Below are 23620 nucleotides of genomic sequence, written 5' to 3'. Positions count from 1 at the left end.
TGTCTATTATTTTTCGAAATTGGTGTTTCGCATATTTTTTTGTATTTGCTGTTTTTGTAATATGGTTTTCAAAACTTGTTTGCTTACGTACGCTTTGACGCAAGTCTTTGTCTTGCTTTGTGGTGCTTGCTTGGTGGTAAAAGGAATTGTCTAGTGGGCGTTTTTATGTATTTCAATGCTAACTTCATTTGTGTGTTTTCATATTTATATATATATGTCTGTTATAGTGAACTTATTGCTTTGCTATGTTCTTGTACTGCTAATACATATGTATATGCTAAAAATGGTGCACTTTAGTTGCGATTTTTCTCACTGGATTTTTGGAATATAGATTTTTATGAATTTAAATATATAAGTATGTATATACTGAATTAAAGATGAAAAAATCTCAAGAATTTTTTTCTCTTCTATTGATTTCTCAAACTACATGCTCCGATTTGCTTTTTATTTACTTTTTCCAAAAAAACTTGCGCAACAACAATTAATATGAAAGAGTTAAACGACAAGCCTTATTCAAATACATTTTTAAAAGACTTAAGCAACGAACTTATTTCCATATTCAAGCACAATTTGATAAATATTTTATATTCATATATATGTATTATTTTATTGCTTAACGCTTAATATTGTGTATTTTAAATATATATATATATTAAATTTAAGAAGAAAAATTTCGCAAAATATTTTTTTTCTAGTTGCTCGGATTTGTTTCATATTTATTTCGTCAAAAAAGCCTTGTGCCATATTAACTAATATGAAAGATTTAAGCAACAAACTTTATTCATATACATTTCTAAAAGACTTAAGCAACAAACCTGCTTCAATATTGAAGAATAATTTTTTTTTTAATTTTTTATAAATACTATATATGCTACATATATGTGTACATTTTTTTGTATTATTTTATTGCTTAAAGTTAAATATTATAAATATTTAGCTAGATTCTGAATAATTTCCTTCAATTATAATTTATTCTTTTTCCGAAAAACGATTAAAATGTGTGCGATTGATTGGTCGAAGTGCATTATATATTCTGCATTATTATAAACATGAGCTCCATACTTTTATTTAGCTCAATGATCTAAGCAACGAACTTCCTTAAAATAATACATGCCAAGGTAAAACTTCGCTCATTATAAATTAAAAAAAAAATCGTTATAAATAGTGGAAGCTTTCACAAATTTTAGGAAATGATGGCAGTATTTTACTACCACATTAGAGACATGTGCATAATTGCGGGCAATATTAGAATAGTAAATATTATAAAAGATAAAAAAAAACTAGCAAAAATAAGCTTAACAAAAAATAAAAATTAAAAATATAACGGTAAATTGGGTTTTAGTTTGCAAAAATTTTTTTATTTTTGATCCCTTGCGAAAAGAAAATTTCATATTATATACTAATTTGCAATTCAGAGCCTGCAAAACTTAAGTGATTTCAGTGCAAACATTTTTTCACATCAAAAAACTAAATTTATTAAAATTAATCGATTACTTAATTACAAATTACTTATATGCCAGCATAACGATTAAAACACCGCTCGGATGTATACAGTCAACATTAATAAAAGTCATGAAAGCAATTAAAATACACACACACACATGAACTAACTTTTTTTTTTGCAAATTTTTCACATTCGCACCGTGTATGCTGCAGGCTATTCATGGCGCACAGCCACCACCTTCGCCTAACAGCCAAGTTCGCTGCTTAAGTCTAATGCTGTTTTGCGCCGCACAACATTCGCACGCATAGACAAGCTATATTTTATGTTTACCTGCCAAAAGCATTTATTAACAACAAACACACATTTCGCATAATTAAATGCAGATGCTGCTGATTAAAGCCTTATTATAGTCAACGCGCAAGTGGCATAACGGTGCGCGCGGTGTAAATTGGCAGCAAACAACAGGTAAAAAACATCAGCGTTTGGATGCGTGTGCGGCTTTGGCAAAAGCGTTAACAAGTGGCGTAACGTTCGAGCTGAGAAGATAAAAAATGAAAAATTGCGAGCAAATAATCCAATAAGAAATCGCAAGGAAAGGAAAAAAAAAACAAAAAATAAAAAGCGAGTGAAAGTTTTGCAACGCCGCTGCTTCGTGCACTTTCTTGCTGTACTTAATTTGTATATTTTTATTAATATTTTTTTTTTGTTTTGCAAATGAATTTTGCAGTTGTAACTGCTGTCTGCTTCATGGCTGAGAGGTGATACAAACAAATTTTAAAAAATAAATTTTTTGTAAATAATGACTTTATTGGAAAGTAAAAAATTGAGGCAGAGTTTTTTAAGTAATTTGTTTGTTTTGATAAAATTAATTTTTTTTTTCATTTTAGTATGATATATATTATATTACTATCATATATTATAATTTTTTTTATAAATAATTTTTTGTTTTTTATTAATATATATATTTTTAATTAGAATTAAAATTTTTAAAATCATTTTCAGGCGTTTTTCTCAATAATGTTTTTTCTTCCAAATCACAAATTTATTTCAAGAGAACTCTTTAAATGCACGAGCAACTGGTTATTTTTCATTTTTTCAACACAACTGTATTTACTTTAGGTACAGAAATTGAAAGCTAAAAGCGTAAATAAATAAACAAACAGACAATTGAAACGAAATTAAAACTGCCAAGCACTGCGACCATATGACAAAAGTAATAAATAGGAAATAGCAATTCTTCGATTTCCTATTTATTATTTTAGGCACTCAAAAAAACTATACAAAACAAAAACAGGAACAGAAAAACAAAATAAGAAATTTAAACAAAATACACAAGATGACTCGTATTTAAAGAAGCGGGTACAGAAAATTTGAAACTAATGTACAAAATTGGATTTAAAGGTATTGGAAAAATAAAAAAAAATCTAAAATAAAATAGCAAAAAAATTTATGTAACGAAAACTAATAAAAATAAAATAAAAATTTAATTTAGAAATAGAAAACTTTTAATTATTACGCCAAAGGCATCAAAGTTCGAAAAAATATGAAAAAATTAAATGAAATAAATTAAAAAGTAAAAATTAAATAAAATAGCAAAAAAGAAGATACTCATTTACATAAATAAAAAAATAAAGAAGCTTGAAATTTTTGTTAGAAAAAAACAATAGTTTTTTGAGTGTCATGAAATTAATTAAGACCCAATATAATATATATGAGTTTTGTTTTTAATTTTTTTTTTTCATATTAATTCAGTTCAATTTTTAAATATAAAACAACTCACAAAAGTATCACAATAATAATGGAAATAGAAAATTTCAACTTAATTTATCAAATTGGAGTCAGCAATATTGAAAAAAATTAAAAAGTCTAAAATATCAGAAAAAAATGTAACGACCAAACAAGCTTGAAATATTTAATAAAAATTATAAAAATGTTTTTTTGAGGTGTTAAGAATTTTTTTACAACTTAATAATACATTTCGACAAGTAATTCATGAAAGCGCAAGATAATATGTATGAGCTATTTTGTTTTTAGTTTTGTAATAAATTTAATTAAAAAATTTTTTTTTTTTGCTATTTTTATTTATATTTTTACTGATTTATATTTAATATTTTTTATTTATTTTCCTTTTTTTAAATTCCTCATAATCGCCACCATCCACATTTCTTCACCCAGCAAAGGCACCAAAACCTACCCAACTTGCAGTGCTAAGAGCAACGCGCTTTTTTGTGTTTATAACGCCTCAGTTTTCTTTTGACTTATTTTGTAATTTTTGTTTGCCATCACAAAGCAATTGCTGCTGATGCCAACGCACGCTGTTCATATGCTCTGCAGCAGCGGCTACATCCTCGAGTGGCATTGCCGTTGCGGACGCGCTTGTCACTTTGCCGTTTCGCTGCTTTGCCTTTTGTGTCATTTTGACAGTCGCTCTCGCGTATTTCTTTTTCGTAGCTGCAAAACAGCAAATTTTATGTAAAGTGTGTCACGACGCCACTTTGTCAACGACTTTAATGAGCAACAAAAAGCTTAACTCAGTCAAAAGCAACATAACGACAAACAAACAACAAAAAAAAAGTGCAAAAACTATGTGGGCACCCTATACTCGTACAAGCGCACAAGCGTCTCAATACCACCGCATGTTGTTGCTTTGTTTGTTTATCCGCCAACGGGCTGTCATAATTTGGATTCAAAATAACATCTTCGCAGGCTTAAATGCTTTTGCATTGAAGAGCAAACAGACAAGCACACGCAGCCGCACAGCATTCACCGTCTTTACATTGTGATTGTTGTTACTTTTTTGTAAGTTATTTATTTGTATTTTGCTAAGTGTTCAGTGTTGAAAGTGAAACTTGGCTTTTGTGCGCCACTTTACGTTTACTTTCAGCTGACACTGTTGTGCTTTGCTATTTTGCGTGTCAATTTTATTAGTTATTCCGCTCACTTGGCGCTGCCTTTAGCTAAGCAATTTGCAACGATATTTCATCTTTTGTCACAGGCTAAAATGTTTGCTGTTGTGCAACGCATCGCTTGTTAGCTAAAAAATTGTTTATTTATTAAATAGCTGGACAAGCAAACAGAAACATGTGTTTGTTACTCTCCTAAGCTTTCTACAAATACTGGTGACACCCGGAACTTATATTGAAATCATTTGTCGATGCAAATCGTCGAGAAATATTTCATTTATTATGAATTCGTGGGTAATATATTGTATTAATTTGATAAAATATTTTACACAATAAAAAAATCGTGTTTAAATTGCACCAACCGAAATTACATAGTGAGCGACCCAATATGGTCGATAACTCTACTAAATAAAATATTTATTATAAAACTTTGTTTCATGACGTTTCCAAGATAAAAATACTGTATGGATTGATTTTTTTTTACAAATAAGCTTGCTATGAAATATTCGATCAAAGTTCAATTCGATTCTCAACAAACGAATTTTTAGGTTATTGATTAGATTGAATCCTGAGATTGAGAAGCAACGGAAACAAGACCAGAAAATTTTTCAAAGAAAAAGTCAAAAACCATTCTCCAATCGCTGCTAAAGTGACTTTTTACTAAGCTTCTAATGTGAATTTGTAAATATTCTTCTGCTGTCCAACTGACCGTGAAATTTTGAAACTAGGTTGTGAGTTGTAATGTGGACAACATAGCTTTTATAATACTCAAAAGTTAAGACACAGACGTGGCACATAAAATTTAGAATTTCCTTAGCAAGTTTTTAAAAAATATCGAAACTCCAGACACTTAGATATTAGAAAAAATTTTCTTTCAAACAAACAGTTAACTATGTGAACATAAAAAAAAGAAATTTTAACACATTTTTTTAAAATATTTCTTTTTATGAATCATAAAATGCACATGTGTTCAGAGTGAGTATAAAAAAAAGTTAAGTAAAAAAAAATTTATTAAAAAAATTTTAATACAAAATTTTAACTATGAAGCATTAATTTTTTATATTTAAACAGTAATTGTATAGATTTTATTGAATATATATAATATGATTTAAAATAGCAAATCATAACTGACACGCCTATACAAAGATATTTTCTACTGAAGTAGAGTTTGTGAGCTGAGCTACTGAAGTTACAATTCTTTATATATAATTTTCAAAATAATATTAATTTTGAAAGTAATATTAATTTCAGAAATCTGAAATTTTAAGCGAATTTGAAAAAGTTACACTTTTTTTATTTTGGTGTAATAAAATTTGTGCTTTTCTAATTTAAGGTATTTTCTAATTTATTATTGTATAATTTCCTATAAGAGCAATAGCTTAGCATATGCAGTTTCAGCTACGTTAACATTTTCAAAAATAAAGTACGAAATTTCTATTTTCTTGTAACAAAAAGCCAAATTTTTCAAAGTAGTGTAATTTTTAGGATATTGAAAAAGCAAAATTTTTGTGAATAAGAAAAAAATTTCTTAAAATATTATTTTGTATACCATAAATATTTTTGTTCAATAATATTAACAATTTTTAAACTAAAATTTTTATAATACAAAAATGTCGAATTTGGTAATAACTATTTAAAGAAAGTTCTTAACACTTCACAGGAGTGAAAACTTATGAAATAACTTTAAAAAAAAAATTTTAAGGAAATATTAATATAAAATGAAAAAACAGAAAGTTCTTAACAGTTCACAAAAGTGAAAACGTATGAAATAATTAAAAAAAAAAATTTGTAAGTAAATATTAATATAAAATTAAAAAAAAAACTTTTAGAGAGAATTTTTTTAGTACTTAAAATAAATTTCACTAAGTTCGGTTATGTGTGCTAAATATAAATTCAAATCGTTAAAAATATTAAATATTTTATAAATTTGAAACTATTTATTTTACTCGAAAATATAGAAATTTATCGTTTTTTTAAACAAATTGTGTAAAAAAGCACTGTTCCTTGCCAACATATATTTAATTAAAAAATTTGCATAATTTTTGCCATTTTTTTTTGTACGGAAGCATATTTTTTAGTACGGAAACTTTTTTTAAATTTATATTTCTATATCTGATAGTTTTTGTTATAAAAATATTCAACTATAAAATAAGTGATCTAACTAAAATAATTTCATTTTAAAATCATCATAAGATCATCTTTTGTGGAATTATTGGCTTTCAATTTCACAATTTTGAGTAATTCGATAGCAGCGAATAAAGAAAAAAAAAATTATATATTGATCGAAGTTTCTAATCAGAAGAGTTTTGCAATTTTTAAATTTGATTATTTATTTCATTTAAAGTTTGTTGTCAATTTTATTTTAACTTTTATTTAATTTGAATTTAAAATTTAATTTATATTTAATTTTAATTGTAATTTTGAAATGAATTTAATTTTTATTTTAATTTCAAGTTTAATTTTTATTTTAATTGTAAGGTTAATTTTAATTTTAACTGTTATTTCCAGCACTCACTCATAATAGCTAATTATTTATGTAAAAAAGTAAACTTTATATTAGTGATTTTCCAAAAAAAAAAATTACAGAACAAGTCAGCAGTGAAACATGTTTTTTAAACTAAAATAATTTTTTTTTTGTTAAATCGGCGCTCACTTGTAATTGTTTATTTTAGAAAAAATTCAACTTTGAAATATGTTTAGCGAACTAATAGGCAGGCGCTTGTAATACTTGGTTATTTATACAAAAAACTTTAAAAAGAGGTAACATTTAATTTTATTTGTGCAGTATTTACTATTAGAACTGTGAGCAGCTAAATTCTCATGCTTGCACTGGCTGTTAAATTTCCAACTTATTATAATTCTCAAATAATTTTTGAAATATCATAAACTTAAAAATATAAGCAAATAAAAATATTGGCTTTATTTATAAATTATATAATTTTTATATAGACTTTAAATGCAAAAAAAAATTTGTGAATGAAATTATAACAATTTTAGCTTAAAAAATATTTTTATGCACTAATAAATAGTAAAAAAAAAATCTTAAATCTCATGAAACAAATATTTCGCTCACCATAACTTTCTTGCAATCGAATCCGAATTTAATACATTCTGTCACCGGCCGCGCGCTACTCCACACACACAGCGAGACACACGCTTCGAGACACAGTTAATTCCAAATCGAAAAGTTAACTTTGCTTGGAGACTGCGCAGAGCGCTCCGACTATTACTTCAACACAATTTTCTTTTCTTTGCAAATTTTTGCTGTTGTAAATTTTTGCACTTTATTTTAAAAAATTTATTTTGTGAATTTCTTAGGTGTGTTATTTTCTATTGCTGTAGAATTGATTTGAATTTGCTTTTTGTGCAAATCGAAACTTTCACTGCAATTGGGAAGGATAAAAAATTAGGATTTACGAATTTCTCATTTAAATTCCAAACACCAGACACACTTTTGAACACAATCAACAATTTGAATTCGACGAACAAAATTTGATTTCGCCGTCAAATTTCTGAACACAATTTAAATGTAGCTTGGCTTTTTTGCACGGCTCAACTATTTTCAGAAATTTCAAAGAATTTCTGTATTTTACAGGCACTTTGCAGACGAATCTTTCACTTTACTTGAACACTTCAAATTTATATTCCAGCGAATATATTTTATATATGTATGTGAGTATTGGCAGTTGAGTATGTATAAATATGTGTATATATGTATTTATGACACGCAAACGTCCGTTCAAAGCAAAGAAAGAGATCTGCACCGTACGCGCGCCGTTGGCGAACTGAATGTACAAAGCTCTGTGGCACGGCGACGCACCGAAAGCTAAGCGCTATGAAGTCACCGAAGCGAGCAGCCAACTTGGCCAGCTTAGTCAGCACAGCGGTGTTGACGGCAGTATTAGCAGTTGGCTGCTGGCTTAGGCGGTTGCAAAGAGCGCGGCGAGAGTGCAGAGCGCAACAACTTAGACGAATGTGAGGATATACAATAGCTAGTGCTTGAGTATGTGTTGATATGTATGTGCGCTAGCGTGTGGGTTTAACGGTATGTGTTTCTGCACTTGAGCGCACCTTAAACTTTTTCGCCACACACACACACACAGTATACATATATGTGATTATATTCGCGTTGTGTGTGTGTGTTTGTGTTTGCTATTTGCTCGTTTGCTGTTAGGCAATAAACGCTGCGCGCTGACTTCTTAGCCTACGCGGGCGCACGCTCAACCCGCGCACCACAGTGCACCAAACCTGTGGTCCATTTTTGGCCACTGCCGTCTACAACTACTACTACTTTTCGCTTCACCTTCTGCGGCGCCCACATCTTTCCCTAACAACTAGTACTATTTCTGCTTCTGCTGATTCCTCTTCTTCTACTCCGTACATTGCTCATGCTGCCTCTGCATTAGCGCGCTAATAAAAGTCATTGATGTGTTGTTGATATTGTTGTTTTTCATACGAACTAAAGTTGGCTGCTTGCAGAGGCCGTTTGGTAATGGAATCGCTTAAGCGAGAATTTTTTTTGTCTGCCTTGGCTGGGTATTTTCGGCTGAATCAAGTTTATTGCCGCAATTTCTAGTGTAGGCTGTAGAAGGTGGCGATGGCTTCACAGCAGTGGCGGGCGTTGCAGGCGGCAGCGTTCGGCTAAAAAGTCATTTATTAGCGCTACATTTGATCATCGCTGGCATATTTGTTGGACATCTTCAGCACGCCCACCATTGACAACATAAGACTCCCACATAGCCGAAAGAAAAGGAATTTACTTGAATGAACGGTGCTTACAAGTTGGGACAGGTTGATGTTTTCTCGAAATTAAAATTTTTTTGGTGATTTTTAACATGTGACTTTCCTTAGCATTACGCCATGAGGCGAATGTCTGCTTGAGGTCATCTTTTGTGGAATTATTGACTTTCAATTTCACAATTTTGGGTAATTCGATTGCAGCGGAGTAAGAAAAATTAGAAAAAAAATATTTTTCGAAATTTTAAATCAGCAGAATTTTGCCATTTTTAAATTTGATTATTTATTTTTTTAAAAATTTTTGTCATATATATTTTAATTTAGATTTAATTTAAATTTTATTTTTTATTTTAATTAATATAATTTAGCTCTAACTTTAAATTAATTTGATTTTGATTTTAGTTTACAATTTAGTTTTATTTTTAATTAATATTTTAACTTTAATTTGAATATTAATTTTAATGTTAATTTTAATTTTAATTTTAATTTAAATTTAATTTTAATATTAATATCAATTTCAATTTTAATTTCAATTTCAATTTTAAATTTAATTTTAATATTAATTTTTATTTTAATTTTAATTTTAATTTTAATTTCAATTTTAATTTCAATTTTAATTTTAATATTAATTTTAATTGTAACTTTAATTTTATTTTTAAATTTAATTTTAATATTAATATCAATTTCAATTTTAATATTATTATCAATTCCAATTTTAATTTTAATACTAATTTTTATTTAATTAATTTAATTTTAATTTCAATTTCAATTTTAATTTCAATTTTAAATTTAATTTTAATATTAATATGAATTTCAATTCTGATTTTAATTTTAATATTAATTTTAATTGTAACTTTAATTTTGATTTTTTTTTTAATATTAAATTTATTTTAATATTAATTTTAATTTTGATTTTATCAATTTCAATAAATTTAATTTCAACATTCAATTACTAGAATGTTCATATAGAACTTCCAAGCAGTTTTCTAGATGGCTCTAGAAAGCACACACTCGCTCTCTTATGCTTCAGCTCTGCACAAGCTACCACTTTTGTTGCATTAGTCATCATTACTGACAACGTAGGCGCATCTACATGTCTTCATTTCAAATTAGTAAAGCACACATCAATGCAACATTATAAACTTATGAATGTAGTATAGCATAAAGAAAACCCGTTGGCGCTTTTAGCACTGCTGCGCAGCAACAAAAGACTTAAGCGACAAACTTGCCGCTGGTTGCTGCAAAATAATATGCAAATCTTTACAGTAGAAAGGGGAAGAGAAAGAAATACACGTAAAATTTGATACATTTCTATAAAGAAGAACCGCTATGCGCGCCAGCTGCTGCGGCGGCTCGTATATCATGCACACATTAGTTGGCTTGGCTACACCAATAAGGAAGCCCATTAGACTTAAGCAACAAACCTGTTCGACTGGATGTGTTAATTTATTGCATTTTGAATGTTGTCGAATTGGTTGAAATGTGTGCTAATGAGTAGCTCAGAAGTTTTAGCTCTATTTTTACTAGCAAATATACATAATGAGAGATTTTTAATTCAATGAAAGCATATCTGCACAGAATGAGGCTGAGGTAAGCCAATGGTATTATGTATATGCCGTTCAATTTAGAATTATTTAAGTGTTTATTCAATGGTTTTTTATATGAATATTGAATAAGGCTTAATGAGTGCTATTTTAAACCTAAAAAGTTTGCCAAAAATTCTATATTCAAAGGCGTCAATATTCTTTTTTTTTAATAATTTCTAAAATAAGATATGAAATCACATTTGGTGTGAAGAAAACAGAAAGATATATCTTTTAAACGTAAGGAGCTGTTTTCTATGCTCCTTCAGTCAATGTTTTTTTTAAATATTTGAAATTTACGACAAAAATCAAATCAAAGCAAATCAAAAAATTTTCTTTGCAACAACTACAATTGTTTTCACACACAAGCTGAATTTTAGAACAAAATCAGCAACAAATCAGTGAAGTCAAAATCGCACAATGAATTCAACAGAAATTTCAGCAATTTTTCCTTGTCAAATACTGACACCGCCTAAGAGGTTTTTTTAAGTAAAACTGAGTCCAATCACTATTCCAATTCTCTAAAGTAAAATTTTAATCAAAAAAAAAAAATTTCCCAAAAAAATAATTTTTGGTTCATATTGCGACTACAATTCACCAAAATGAAACCAAAATCACAAAAAAATTTCGTTGACCAATTTTTCCAAGTCAAAAATTTACTTTAGCTTAATGAAGTCATTTCAACGCCTACTTTCCTTCCCTAACAGTATGATCGGCCGGTAATTTGAAATTTCAACCACTTATTCTACACTTTGCACAAATTTCATACCTAAATATTTATTTTTCCTGCCCAAACACACACAGACATACACACAGAGGATGCGCGCTTCCTTTCGACAAACGTCGCACAAGCGTCAAGTTGAGAACCCCTCAGCACTGACCATAAATTTCACGTACGTATGGACATTTTTCATTTATGTGGCAGTTAGCCGGTGTACGTGCCACACATTTTCAATTCATGTGTCGCGCTGAAATAGTGAAATTTGCAGTCAATCGATGCGTGTAAATATTTATGGCAGGCATAATGATTTTTTATACAAACAATTTTAATGAAGCAACAAATTGCGCGTGCAACCCCCACAATTGCAGGCAACAAGCAACGAGCAACCGAAATACCAACACACACACAAGCGCACGTACATGCATAATTGATGTATGCAGCATGTAGCATGCCGCATTGGCTTAGCGCAGTAACGCCTTTTGGTGAGTCAGAGGCGCAGTGGAGGCAACGGAACACAATGTTGCTGGCGATACGTGGTGTACTGGGTGAAAATTAACAAGGCGTAATTAAAAATGTGCAACGCATGCATGACAATGAGGAAGCGCTGCAAAAAACGGAGAAATCGAGAAAAAATATTAACCCACTGCAGAAATTGAGTTTTCTCCTTATAAATTCATGCACATACACACACACAGACACAAGCATAAATTATGTAAAGTGAAATAGCAACTACCGCATGCCATGCGTAGAGCGTACGCTGATTGCTGCTGCTGCGTATGCATATATGTGTGTGTGTGTGTGTGTCTACCTGCGTTTGTGTTTATGCCGAAAATGTTGAGCTCACGCAATTTTCCCTACTTAACACAGCGGCCATGCGTTCATGCTGGGCGTTTAATTAGCACAAGCATCGGCCGATGGTTGCTTCGCTTCTCTGCTCATTTAGCTCATCATACTTTGGCGTTGTTGTAATGAAGATGTTTATCGGGCCGCGTAATTTAACATAAACCAACAGACAAAGTAAATCTTAATGTTTTGCTTAAGTAAATACAATTTATGCGTTGCCTATTTGCGGGTATTTATAGGCACCCTTCGAGAGAAGTGCAGCGCAGTGTTGGCTTGAGGCATGGTCGGGTGTCGGGTGTCGGGTGTGGTTCGCACGCATGCTGGAATGTTGACGGTCTCAGCTGCTCAATGCTGCCGATAGCTGTGAATATTCGCTTTCATATGTGATATTTAGGACTTTTAGTGGCAAAAGTGTTGCAGCAAATGCTTGTACAATGTAGTATATAAATATATTTTTTATAATAATAGTACAAAAATATTAGTAATTGCTCTAGTATACGATAAACACAGCAAATTGTTATCGGATTATGTTATAATATTTAGAAGTGTGATTTGTGTTTGATAGCGGTGATGCAAACGGGAATCGAGAGATGTTGTTGATGGCAAAAATATTTTTTTAGCGATCTAGGTTAGAGTTCCTGCTATAATGTATATATTTGAAAACAGAAAAAAATTAAAGTATGTTGAAGTCCATTGATAACCAAAGATAAAATAACAAAAATGCAAAGAAAAATAATTTACGGGCGTTCTGAGCTCGTGAAGAGGCAGGGAAGGCGCGTGTATTAAATTTTTATGGGTTAAAACATTGTATCTCGATTTCCATTAAAGCTACGCCTCTTATAGAAAAAAGTTATGTTGCAAAGTTGTAGCTACTGAAAAGACCTACAACTTTTGTAGCAACACCTTTTTCACATAACCTCAGAATTTAAGAGAAGAATACAAAAATCCCAGTTTTTGGGTTCTGTATCTTGATCTTGTACAAAATCAAAATTTCTTTGACGAAATTTGGTGTAAACTTTCATATGACCCTAACACGATGTATTTTTTTTTTTAAATAAATAAATAAATAATAAAATATTTTTTTCAATCAAAAGGTTTTAGGTTAATTTTTCAGATAATTTGACTGACTTTGCTTTATCTCTGCGAAAGTTTACTATAGTAATATATATATTTTCTATACCAGATAGTAGAAAGTACATATTTTCAGCAAACATAAGCCCACTAACATATAAAAAAATTTGAAAAATTTACGTGAAGAATTTTGATTGAAAATTAATGTTTATTTTCGATTTTAATAATTTTTAACCTACTATGAATTTCTTTAATTTTTTTTGTACAATTTTCAAAGATTTCTGCACTTGTTTCATACTCTAAATTGTTAAATTTCATAAGTTTTCTCTTGCTTGAATGAGAGCAATGTTATTAATCTTTAATAAGAACACAAAGAGCCAAGCAAATACTTAGCAACAGTATCAAGTACTTTGGATCTTCTGCTGTCTATTGTCGCTACAACAACTTTGAAACAAAAAGAAAATATTGCTTTCATACAAAAAAAAAAAAAAAAATTATACATAAGTATAAGTAAGCTAAGCTTAAAGCACGTGGTCTATGAATACATCATGTATAATATTCTTATTAGTGAAAATGGTTTACAAAAAGGAAAATTTACATAAATGTAAAATAAAAAAAATTAAGAAAAAAAATAGTTTTGCCCATTGAGAGCATCTTTCTATAACCTTTGTAAGCCTACTATGGCTAAAGTAAATAAAACTGTAAAAATAATATTTTGTAATATAATACTTTATTATTAAATTGTTGCACTCTGTGCTTGTAAGTCATACCCTATGCTCTTACATGTGTACTGGTTGAGAGTAAGGCTACATTACAGCATCAAAAATTCATAAAATACACAAGAAAGCAACGAAATGTCAAAGTGTTCTGACACAATTTGGACAAGGCCAGTGATACCGTCAGCAGTGCAGAACCTTTGTTTTAGCGTTTAAGTTTTAACTCAAAATAATCTTTTTAATATACATTAAAATTAAATTTTTTCTTCAAAAATGTTGCTGTTTTTTCCAAAAATATGTACGAGTATAAATCTAGCTTTAAAATTTTGAAACCAACTTTTTTTTTAATTCTCAAAAATTCTAATTTTTAGAGTGCGTGGGCCAAAAAAAATCTTTAAAAATGCTGATTTTCGATCTATAACTTCTCCAAACACCATATTTAGTATATAGTGAACGCGATACGTCTAGTTGACAAAAATCGCTTACCATGTGCGATATCTATATTCTATTTGGTATGCATATTAATCTCCATATAAATTGAATTGGTGTCAAAAATTGTCATAAACCACTTATAAGAACCCTTAGACACCATATAAGCAGTTCATTTAATGTTTTCCAACACTTCCATATATTACTTGAAATATTTCACATTCCTCACAAATACTCAGCTGCGTTAATATGTGGTTCATTGTTCACATGTTTCTATATTTATATTGCTCTAAATTTTTCAAAAATTATTAGCTTTTCTCTTTTAAGTTACGCCAAATTTCACTATTGCACTGTGCAATATCTTTTGCTTAATTTTTCTTCATATTTAACTGCTTTTATTAACATGCATTTTGTGCTATAGTAATTGTTAATTCGTTTCTTTTTCGAATAAATATGCGCTTACGAATTCAAGTCGCGCCATCAAGGACAACTACTTCACCTACATTTCGAATGCAACGCCAACGCCTTGACTCAGCACCGCGCACTTATAAACAACTACAATACTACATATATATGTACTAGGCGCGACGTTCAAACCAACACATGCATATATTTCACGCATAACAGTTCATTCAGTTCATGCGGTTTTATATATGCGCCACTTTTGTTTCAACAACCAGTTCAACAGTTGTGCGAAGCTAAATTTATGCTCGCTTCATTCATAAACGAAAGCTTAATTAATTAAATATGCGACAGCAGCCAGCAGCAGGCACTTCTACACTGCTGCAACAACAACAAGCGACAGCATTTACTCTATACAAAAAAAGAATAAGGAAAAACGCATCAGTTAGCGTTTTAGTCAAGAGTGTTGCCAATAAAGTTCCAGCTTTGCTATGTAACTATTTTGTTGTAAAGCATGCGCTGTCTGTCATCATTTGCTGTTGTTGTTTTTACTGTTGTAATATCGTGCACATTTATGGCAGAAGCGTGCCACAGATGCAGCTGTCGATATGTTGTTGAACCACACACTCACACATATGAAACGGGCTGTGACACTGCTGTTTGTTGCCACTAGCTATTTCATTTCTACTATTATATTTGTTGCTGCTGTATTACAGTTATGTCATCACGACAACTTTGTAGCAGCTTTAATAGGCTTTATTCATTTAATTTCGTTTTATTTGCGCTTAATTTGTCAGCGTTCACTTTAAACGCTCGCAAAGGAAAGCAAAAGCGCATTGCCGCAGGTGATTGCACGCTCTGTTCCGAGTTCGTTGCTTAAGTCTAGTGTTTGTTACGTATTGTGCTTCCTTATGCTTAGTCGCCTGCACACGCTTTTCTTAATTGATAAATTAGCGTGTTTACTTTGTGCTTTCTGCTTTAAAAAGATTTAATTGTGTGTGACGTGTAAAGGAAATGTTTCCATTTATTTTTTATTTTTTGTAAATTTTTTTGTTGAAGAAAAACAAAATAGTTTACGGCAATTAATTTCGCTTGTCAGCTTTCTCTTGATTAAATAACAGTGGTAATGTCATATGATGAGTGAGTGTGACTTATTGAAGTAGGCAATTGTCTGCATTAATTGCCCACCATGATATAAGCGATTGAATTTAGAGTAAGATACCACAGAATTATCTAGACACTCAAAAAAAGTAGGCTTGAAAAGCTAAGAGGCGCTTAAAGAGATAGACATTGAGAAAATCGCATCTGATATAATAAAATATATACGTTGGTGCGCTGTTTTGTAACTACTAATAATACCCATACATTTACATATGTATGTGTGCGTACTTTTTTACCTACATATATATATGTATATAAGTATATATATAGATAAATATATCACCTACCTTTTTTGTTTTTTCGGTGACATTATGACTATGTACATTCGGAATTGGGTATGCGAAATACAGACATGGGCTAATCAAATCCCCCGCTTTTACACAAAACTAAAGAATTTCTGATATTTCAACCCTTTAGAGACATGATTAGTATCAGATGGGTTAAAAAAAAGTTTTTGCTAGATGTAGCTGAAGTTCAAACTTTTGCAATTTTTGCCTATCCTTTTTGTGTACTTTTGTGATATATTGTAATTCTATATCAGTTGGAAGGCCAACATGTTTGTCAAACGAAGCTTTCTCAGAAAATGGTTGTGCATAGGTATTACTGAATTTGTACATTCTACATGCCCTCTAAATTATCTGTCTTTCAGTATGTATTTATATACGCGAATTGGTACGTCAGCTTTTGAGATATCCTTCCAAAATTTTGCACACGTCCTTTTCTTTCCAAGATGCTTCTCGTTAGTCGGCATCACCGATATCGGACCACTATAGTATGCAGCTGTCATATAAACTGTACGATCGAAATAATGGGATTGCATGGAAAGCTTTATCATTTGACAAGATATCTTCAAGAAACTTGCTATCGATTATTTTCTAAGGCAATGGTGCAATCTCTGAAGAAATAGTTTAGATCGGATCACTATAGCATATAGCTGCCATACAAATCAAACGATAAAGTTCTTTCAACATCATGTATCGAAAACTTGTTAATTTGACAAGAGATCCGCACAAAATTTGGCATAGATTATTGTTTAACGCAACGCTATAAACTCATAACATATGAAAGCATTTAAATAAGCATAATTTGATCATATTTGTAAAAAAAAAATTTTAAAGTTTTTTTTTAATTTTGTTCATTAATTTTTATTTTATTTTATTTACTTTAATTTATTTTTGATTTTATATTTTGATTCATTTTTATTATGTTTTCTCATTTTATTAAATTGTAACATATTATTTTTATAATATTTTTTTGTAATTTTTAGCTATTGCTTAATATTTCATATATATTTTATATTTCGACATTAAATTTGCCAACCCAAGGTTAACACAAACTTTATTTTTCCTCTTCGCACAAAATTGCATACATTAATTTTATCTAATTATATGTATCTAATATCTGCATTTAAATACAGTAGATTAAATAAGCGCTATTAAAGGCAAAGCAAGGCAAAAACAGCGAAGTCACCAAAATCGCCAAAAAATTGCGATGATTAAGTGCAATCATTGCCAAAGTAAATTAGGCCAAATGCATGTGACAAATTAACCATAAAGACCCTCAAACAACAGCTAATTTACAAAACACTCTAAAAAATAACAACAACAATTACAAAGCAAACTGAAAGCAAAGGTGAAAAAATATTGCAAAAAGTTATGCCAGTCAGGCGAAATGTCAAACAGACAGGCTAATAAATAAACTTTCGCAAGCAATAAATGATATTCATACATACATATATGTATATATATATAATATAATATATATATGTTAGTAAATAACGAAGCCAATGGGAAAATAAATATAAATAGCAACAATGGAGTTGCAGCGAACGTGATGATAACAACCTGAAGCCGCAGATTAGCTATTAAAATATTTTCGATTTTTTTTTTATATATTTTTTCAATTTTAGGGCGCATACAAAAAACAACAAAAGCAATGAATTAACTTTGTGTTAAGCTAAGTGCCAGCAAATCGCGAAAATTGTAAATCATTGCAGGCAATTTCGTGCACCAAATGCATGATTTAGGAACAAAAGCAATAAAAATGAACACAAAAACAGTAAAAAAAAAAACAAAATACAAAAAAAGTAACAAAAAAAGTAACAAAAAAAACCCTTCAGTAATAATAGTTAAAATATAAATAAAAAAAACAGTGAAGCGCGCGAAAATGCACGAAGTTTTATTTGCAAAAAGCGCAAACTTAACATTTTAATGAAAAAGCTACAACAACAATGTGCCGCTTTGAAAAAAATTTGAGCGAAAAATTGACTGAAATCTATAGCAGTCATTACGTAATCACACACACACAGGCACAGTTTGGAGCAAACAAATATAATACACACGCTGCAAAGCGAGCGTTTTACTTAGCTAACACGTATGCACTTAGATGAGCCAATATGCCTGCGCGTGTGTGTGTGTGTGAATTTGCGTTTTCATGTGGGCGTGTATTGCAAGTGACGAAATTCCAGTTCGACACAGCGCACACAAAAGTTGTTGAATTCAGTGCATGTTTGCCAAAGCAAATTGATTTTTCAAATGTTGGGCAAACGCGCACACACACACACACACTTATACACATAATTTATTTGCACTTTGGTTAGCAAACGATTTTTCGATTTTTAGACACTTTAGAATGCGGATCGCTGACTTTTTATGATTTGCACTGACAATTTGTTAGATAAATATATTTATACATACATATAGGTATATGTATATATATATTATGATATACAATATATAATTTTTATTAACACATACTATGCAGCACAGCATTAGCAGCACACTAGCAACACACATAGATTAACACAAATGCGCAAAAGTAAGCCAAAGCAGCGCAGGTATAGTTGTGTGTGTAAGAATTACAATGCAAAGATTTTACTTAAAAAATTTTCACTATATTTCTTTTCTATTTTTTCTACGCTTCTCTTCTCTTCACAAACGGAACGAACGATTTTCACACATTTCACGCGTACGCGACGCCAAGCAAAGACGAACTGACTTGACCAGCTCAGCTTAGTAGCACGCTAATGTTGAGCATGCGACTCAATGTGGCTTAGATAAATCGAAATAGATAGTTAGGCAGCTAGAAAGAGGCTAACAAACAGATCTCAGCTAAGCGAGAAGTGCAATTCGGCAGCAAACTCTCTGCACGACGACTGCTGACTGTTGCTGGCCTCAAATGATAGATAATGCTTAGTTAGTTATCTGCGACACATTTACTCGTTATGGGAGAGTGCATTTGCGGCGCTCACATGTAAAAACAGAATAATAGAAAAAATGAGGTGGCCAACAGGTTGCTAGCGAAGGGAGCGCACGAAAGGCAGCAAAGCAGTAGAAGGGTAAAAAGATAAAAACGATAAAAAGGAGACAAAGCGAGTGAGAAAATATGAAAAAAATAGATAAAGAAAAAAGCAAAAACGATCTAACGATCAGCTGAGCTTCAAAACTGAGTTGCTCTGAAACGAGTACAATTACAAATTAGCTGAAATTGTACGATATGACGGTGCGAAACAGTCAAAAATGTTTGAAAATAACTAAAAAGATAAATTTAATAAACGGATAAATGTTCAAGTAGTAAGGCAGCTAATGCAATAGTCAGCCGCTAACGCATTTCGGTTGCAAAACGTGATAACATCAAGGCAAAGTCAGCAAGCTAACCAACAGCTTTTGGAAAATTCAAATAACTTCAATTTTTTTTTTAAATTTTTTTGTTATTGTAAACCGTTTTTTGTTTTTGTAATTCATGTTTTGTTATTGTAAACAACTTTTTATTATATTTTCTGAGTTAGATACACACAAAAGTGCACTGCGTGAGCTGAGCGCGTATAACACTTTTGGCGTCAACAGTTATACGCCAACACATGCACATAAATTCTCACAGCTACACATACACTCACACAGCAGTCCATATATACACACACATTTTCCATAACAATGTCTCAATGTTTGTTGTGCGTGAATGTGAAAATCTACAGGTTTTTCTTTGGACTCTCTCATTTGGTTCGGCGTGACTCTGGGAAAATAAATATTTGGTTTGCTTTCATTGTTGAGCGTGAAAATCCAATCAGTGGCCGGTTTTGTGCAACAACGTCTATTCTTTGTTGATCTCTGTTTGCTTTGCACTTATTTATTCACAACTTATGTAAACATTTTTTTCGTACAAGAATTTGTAAAATTTACACAGTGTAAGTATTAAAGCCCTACATTGTGGTTATTGATACCTGCCTGGCTAAAGGTTACACAAAATTGGTTAGCGGAATTGAAAAAAGAGCAATATAATCTGTAAAAGTGCACAACAATATATTTTTTCTTAAATATTTACGACTCTGTTAACAAAATTTAGAAAAAAAATTTGTCAAATTTCAAATCTCAGATATAAGGCAACTTTAGTCTGAAAAATTTGCAAATAAAAGTTTTCCATCTCAATAAAAATAAAAAAATATTTAAAAAATTGTTTAGAAACAATTTTTTTTAATAATTTAATAATTTTAATAATAAAAAAAAATTTTTTTTAATACACTTATTTTTTATTGACAAGTGGCAACTCTAAACAAAACTAAACTTCAAATTAAAAGATTTTAGTTATTATACATATTGCTTTATACCCTGAACAAGGTTTTCAGACTATTTGGCCGTACACAAACTAGTTCAACTGTTTTTGAGTTATCGATCTGAAAATTTGCACACGCCCGGAACCTTTGATATCGAATCACTATAGCATAAAGCTACTATACAAACTGACCGATTCAAATCAAGTCCATGTATGGAAAAATTTGTTATTTGACAAGCTATCTTCAGTTCGAAATTCAGTATGGGATATTTCCCAAGGCAATGCTACAATCTCCGAAGAAATGGTTCAGATCGGACAACTTTAGCATATAGCTGCTTTATAAACTAGTGGATCAAAATCATAATAGAAATCTGTTTATGCTCTTTTAGGCTATGAAATGCAACTCTGAAAGGTATTATCGTTTCGATACAATGGAGCGCTTGGCATTCTTTCTTGTTTCATTAATAAGTAATCGTAATTTAACTTGAATTATAGTTAATTGACAAAACTATTTCAATATAAGACTTTTAATTTAGCCTAAAGCTCTTGCCGAGCTACATACTTTCTAATATTTTGGGTTTTTTAACACTTTATAGAAATTAAGTGATTATACTACGTGTCGACAGTTCTCCGTGCGGTTTAGATAATGCTCATATTTATATATAATACTCTATCAAAAATTCAATCCAAGAGCTATGAGAGGGTTAAAATATTTAAAAAGAACTTTTTCCGAAGAATTCCCTCATTTTCTAGTAGTAATTTCTAACCATCTCTCCCTCTCGCTTGCAACACAAGAATGTGCTCGAGTAAGACTACATACTCATGCCTCAGCACTGGCTTCCTTCTACACTGCTTCGCACAATTTTTCTGCTTTTTTCGCTTGCAACAATCAGCTCACATTTATCTATCTTTGCTCAAAGACAGCCCTCCCCAGACATAGCAAGACCACTTCCTCGGCGGCTCGCTGATCCGTTGGCTCGCTCTCTAATGCGAGTACGCATGGTTATTGTGATGCACTCAACCGCTGGTGTTTTTGTTATCTGCTGCCCGAGTAATTTATCTGCGCTAGCTGTGTTACCGCGTTTTTTGTTATTGTTTTTGTTGTAGCTTTAAGTTTTCTTAAATGTTTGTGTTACCCCATTCTCAACTGCTTGTTGGCTTTAACTCTTTGCTGCCACAACAAACTGCTTCTATTTATTTATACATGTATGTATATATGTTTTTGTATGTATGGGTGTGTGTGTGTGTGTGTATTCATTTTCTTTGGCGATTTTCTTAGCGAGTAACAACTGAAACTAAGTTAAAAGCCAGCATTCATATATATCCCGTTTTATTTTCTGAAGCTGATCCAAGCTGAACGTTAAGTCAGCCGTAAGCTGTTGTTGCATTTTTTTATTATTGCTATTGTTGTTATTGTTGCTTTTGCAGTTGTTTGCAAGCATGTTGCCACTTTTTGCTATTAGTTGCTATTGCTATTTGTATGTTATTTATTTGTTGTTGCTGTTGTAGTTGTTGTTGTTGTTGTTGTTGTGTTTGCATTTTTGCCGCTTCGTGCTTCTTAACTGATGGCGTCATGTTGGCAAAGTCACGTTACCTACGCTACGGTATGCTATGTGCGCGGCGTGCGGAGAACGGCGGACGGTTTGTGAATCGCTCTGGCTTGAGGGGGTCGCACTTACGGTGTTGTGGTTGTTTTTGTTGTTTCCGCTAGATGTTGTCTATTGTTGAGTTGGGCGATTTGTATGCGTTTCCACGCATTTTCAAAGTTGTTTCGTGTTTTGATTCTTTTTTTATTTTGCTAGCTTATTTTTATTTTTATTTTATTTGGTTTATTTTGTTTTGTTTTTTAATTGTGTTTTTAAGTTTTTTCATATACGTTTTTTTAAAAAAAAAAATTTTCTAATTTATTATAATTTTATTTTCATATTTGTGGGGCTCCTAAAAGTAGTCAAGTTTTTTGTTCGCAAACCAATCATATATCATATATATCATATACAACAGTTTTATTTATATTTATATTTATATTTATATATATGTATATAATATTATAATAAATATTTGGTATATATGCTATGTAACAAGTCAATAATGTTGACTTTTGCTGCAAAGTAACTTAACGCGTAAATATTCATAGAGCTACAATTGTTTGCCAATTTGATTGCCTTAAAGCAGCTCAGCTGTGAGAAATTCGTTTTGCATTTGAATTGTTTAATTTGTAATTGTTTCAAAATAAGCGCTCACATCATCTGTTTGGTATGCGGCGAGTGTTAAAATATTGCAGTGATGACAGCAAAATTCAAAAACAGTAATAAGGAAAAAGCAAGCTATTGTATAACGGTGCATAGTCATCTGCCAAACTCAATTAGCGCTTAAATTGGATGAGTAATTGGATGCATTTATATTGTGCCAACAAGAAATCACTTGAATGCAAATTACTGCGATGACTGTGTAGAAAATGAGATTACACTGCATTTAATGAGCTGCGGTGATGGGATTGAATTTGAAATTAGACTAGAAAATATATTTGGTTCGGAAAAAGCGTAGTTTTGGCAGTGGTTACGTTCTGTGAAAGACATAACAACTTTCGTGTAGGAAAAATATATGCAACTAAAGGTTTTTGTAAATTTTAAAGTTTTTAAGTAAAAATTCATAGTTAGGCAGCAGTAATCAGCTTATAGTATTTCGACTGTTTTATTGGAAAAAACGCTTTTATGCAAGTTATATAATACAATCACTTCACTTTGAAGATTTTCATTCTCTCTTTTTCATTTCGCTCTAAGTAGTAGAAGTTAGAGTACAGCTTCTTATATCTAGTCATTATCATTAGCGCTAACTTTTTGTTTTCAATACAAACTAGTCTGTTTCAAAAAATATTTTATATACGTACAAAACTCAGTTATTAGTTTCCTTTCAAACCGACGAAAAGGCAAACTAATTTTGGCTGAACCGGCAAAAGTCATATTCTTAATCATACATCTTAATTAATCAACATATCATAAGAGATCATACACAAGCGATCACGAATCTGACTTTTGCCGGTTCAGTCCAAATTAGTTTAATAT

The 23620-nt window shown here is 30.8% G+C and overlaps 1 protein-coding gene across 20 annotated transcripts in view; it reads right to left on the bottom strand.

Annotated features, from left to right (window-relative positions):
* The window catches only part of dpy (fibrillin-like protein dumpy), a 235231-nt gene that overhangs the window by 178279 nt on the left and 33332 nt on the right, over window positions 1-23620 (bottom strand). For 19 of the 20 annotated variants that reach the window (XM_070107446.1, XM_070107427.1, XM_070107431.1 and 16 more), the window contains exon 1: window positions 7421-8117. The exons of the other annotated variant lie outside the window; for it this stretch is intronic. The gene's annotated coding sequence lies outside the window, so the exon portion shown is untranslated. Of the gene's footprint in view, window positions 1-7420; window positions 8118-23620 lie in introns of those variants that run through there. 20 annotated transcript variants of the gene reach the window in all.

The sequence above is a fragment of the Bactrocera oleae genome, chromosome 3 (assembly GCF_042242935.1).
Source record: "Bactrocera oleae isolate idBacOlea1 chromosome 3, idBacOlea1, whole genome shotgun sequence".
Lineage (NCBI taxonomy): Eukaryota > Metazoa > Arthropoda > Insecta > Diptera > Tephritidae > Bactrocera > Bactrocera oleae.
Note: the sequence above shows the minus strand (reverse complement) of the source record. Positions and strands in the feature narration are given on the sequence as shown.